Here is a 3,404-nt window from a genome sequence, read left to right on the forward strand (position 1 = left end):
GTAATTAGTTTTTTTTTCTTCTAAGTTGGGTAATTTATGAAATTAATCTCTATTCTAACCCTCTTTTTCAGCCTTTATCCACACCTTTAACCCAAGCCCCATTACTACCCTGATAAAAACCTTTTGATTTGTGTATCATCTCATTTATAGTGGTGGAGATTTGATTTTCATGCAAGCCTATGGTAATAACTTTTCATGTTTGACTATTGAGTGCTTAATTAGTGAACCTTAAATGCTTCGAGTGATTTGAGTGAATCTTTAGTGAGGATGTCAACTCTTGTCAATTTGGAATTAAAGGTGATTATTTAGATAAAGCGGGATACCTATGATTTTATGATTAAAATGCTCAACTTGGATTGTTTGAAACATTGATGTTCTTTTAGTGGAATTCTTAATGTGTGAATTACCTGTGGATTACTTTGAAACATTATTGATGAGCATTAGAAGTTAAGAAGAATTAATTTTAATTGTGAGCTGAGAATTTTGCTTGAGGACAAGCAAATGCTTAAGTGTGGGGATATTTGATAAACCATAATATTTACATATTTTTACCCCATGCTTGGCATATTTTTGGACGGATTATCATAAGATTTAATGAATTTGATGCTCCTAATCATTTAATTTCATGTTTTATACTCAGGAGAGATTAGGATAGCAAAAAGAGCAAGAAACGGGCCAGAAATGGACAAATTGGGCCTAATTCAGTGTTTTTGACACGGCTTAGGCATTTCCACACGGTAATCTACACAACCGTGTATGACACACGGGCAGGCCACACGCCTGTGTGTCATGGTTGTGTCGACATTAAACCAAGTCAGAATTGCACACGGCCTGAGCACTTTCACACGGGCGTGTCACACGGCCCTGTCCCTGTCGAGCTCAATTCTAATTCTACTCAGAAAATGTTAAGTTTGGGCTATTTTAAGCATTCCAAAGTCTATATAAACATCGTAGAAGAGGATCAAAAGGAAAAACGGAGTAGAAAATAGAAAATACTCGAAGAATAACCATCGAAATCAGCTCTGAAGTAGGATCTCCTTCAAGAATGAAGATCTCCATTCAATTTCCTTAGTTCTTTGGGTTTCTTTATGTTTTGTGGTTGTCCCAATTTTGAGATGTTTTCTTTATTGTTATGAACTAAATTCCCTAAATACTTAGGGAAGTTGAAACCTAAGATAGATCTTATTACTATTTGAATTATATGATAAATACTTATTCTTATTCTTAATTGTGAGATTTAATCCTTGTATTAATATTTCAGGATATTAATGAGCAAAAGTCCCTGTTTAAGAGTTGATCCTCCATAATTAAGAGGAGTTGCATGCAATCCTAGAGATAGAATGACATAAATCTGCCCGATTAGAGTCAAATCTAATAAGGGAATCCATAGGTCGAGTTAATGCGGCAATAGGGGTTTTAATTAGAAAAAGATTTCAATTAATCAACCTAGATTCAGTTGTTTTTAGTCTCGAGAGAGATAATAACATATATCAGGGATTTCTATGGATTAAGTCAAGTGAATAAATTGTCTAATTCAGAAGTAATAAGGGAAGTCTAGGTGGATTCTTCCTTGGGTATTATCTTCTCCATCAGTTTTCCAAAAGTATTCTTCAACCTTCATCTCTGACGAGTTCTTAGTTAATTAGATAATTAAGTTTAGTTTAGAAAACATCCTTTCAATTCTTATGTTAGATAATAAAAAGATAGTAATTACTAGTACTTCTAGTCCTTGTGGATATGATATTTCCGGTCTAACCTTAACTATACTACTGTTCGATAGGTGCTCTTGCCTTAGTCGAATTTTTAGTTAGTTTAGCGACCATCAAGTTTTTGGCGCCATTGCCGGGGACTAAGATATTAGGAACACTTAATTTTTATTGCTTTAGCCATTTTTATTTTTATTGCAATTTAATTTTTTTTTATTTTAATTACTAACTTTTCTTTTATCTACTTCTGGCAGGTTATTATAGTTTATTACTAGAAGAAACCCGTTAGAACCTCTAGTTTTTGAGAGCGCAATTGAAACCATAGCTCGTAAAAATCGTAGAGAAAAAAGGTAAGGTTTACGGTATATAGAGGAAGAGCAAGAGGACAACACCACTAATACTAAGGAGATGGCTAAAAATCAAAATAATCCGCTGCCTCCTATGGTTGCTGCCAATCCAATGAATCAGAATCCTGCTCCTCGTACTATGTACGACTATGCTAAGCCTAATTTAACGGGGGCTGAATCGAGTATTGTTAGACCTACAATTGCTGCAAATAATTTTGAACTGAAACCTAACACTATACAAATGATTCAACAGTTTGTTGAGTTTGATGGTTTGCAGGATGAAGACCCAAATACTCATTTGGCTAACTTCTTAGAGTTCTGTGATATTTTCAAAATAAATGGCATTTCTAATGATGCCATTTATCTTCAGTTATTTCACTTTTCATTAAGGAATAAGGCTAAACAGTGGTTAAACTCGTTACCACGAGGGTCAATCACTACTTGGGAACAAATGACCGAAAACTTTTTACTTAAATATTTCTTGCTGGCTAAAATGGCTAAATTGAGGAATAATATATCTTCTTTTGTGCAGATGGATTTAGAAACACTTTATGATGTATGGGAGAGATAGAAAGACTTATTGAAAAGGTTCTCTCACCATGGGTTACCTCTTTGGCTATAGGTTCAAACTTTTCACAACAGTTTGAATCCCTCAACTAGACAAATGATCGACGTAGCTGCCGGCGGAACCATCAACAATAAGACACCTGAAGAGGCTTATGAGTTCATAAAAGAGATGTCACTGAAAAATTATTAGTGGCAAGTCATGAGGACAAAGCTGACAAAAGCAACTGACATTTTTAACATCAACTTAGTTACTATGCTTTCAAATCAGGTAGAACTCTTGAATAAAAAGATTGATGATTTATTTGGCTCTACGTAGGTATATCCAGTAATGCAGTGCGATGCAAGTGGAGGTGGAATGAGTAATTCAGAATACCCACCCTGAGGCCCCAACATGGAGAACGATCAAATGAATTATATGGGTAATAATCCTCGACCTCAAAATAATCCTTACAATAACACTTATAATGTAGGTTGGAGGAACCGCCCAAATTTCTCATGGGGAGGCCAAGGGAATCAGAGACCACCACCCCCTCCAGGATTCCAACAACAGCCTTACCAGTAAGAGAAAAAGCCGAACCTTGAGGAGATGATGACAAATTTTATTTCAGTAGCGAAAACCTGTTTTCAGAATACTGAAACTGCACTTAAAAATTAGCAAGCATCAATTCAAGGGCTCGAGAATCAAATAGGATAGCTGGCTAAGATGATTTCAGAGAGACCACCAGGGACTCTACCTAGCAACATCGAACTCATCCAAAAGAACATGTGAAAGCAGTTATACTAA

At 35.4% G+C, this 3,404-nt stretch overlaps 1 non-coding gene across 1 annotated transcript; it reads right to left on the minus strand.

The window, feature by feature from the left end:
• Positions 1-2,552: 2,552 nt before the first annotated feature.
• Positions 2,553-2,659, minus strand: LOC121205953 (small nucleolar RNA R71). The gene has a single exon (XR_005901027.1). It is a non-coding gene; the product is annotated as a small nucleolar RNA R71 (small nucleolar RNA).
• Positions 2,660-3,404: the final 745 nt, after the last annotated feature.

Source organism: Gossypium hirsutum, chromosome A08 (genome assembly GCF_007990345.1).
Source record: "Gossypium hirsutum isolate 1008001.06 chromosome A08, Gossypium_hirsutum_v2.1, whole genome shotgun sequence".
Taxonomy (NCBI): Eukaryota; Viridiplantae; Streptophyta; class Magnoliopsida; order Malvales; family Malvaceae; genus Gossypium; species Gossypium hirsutum.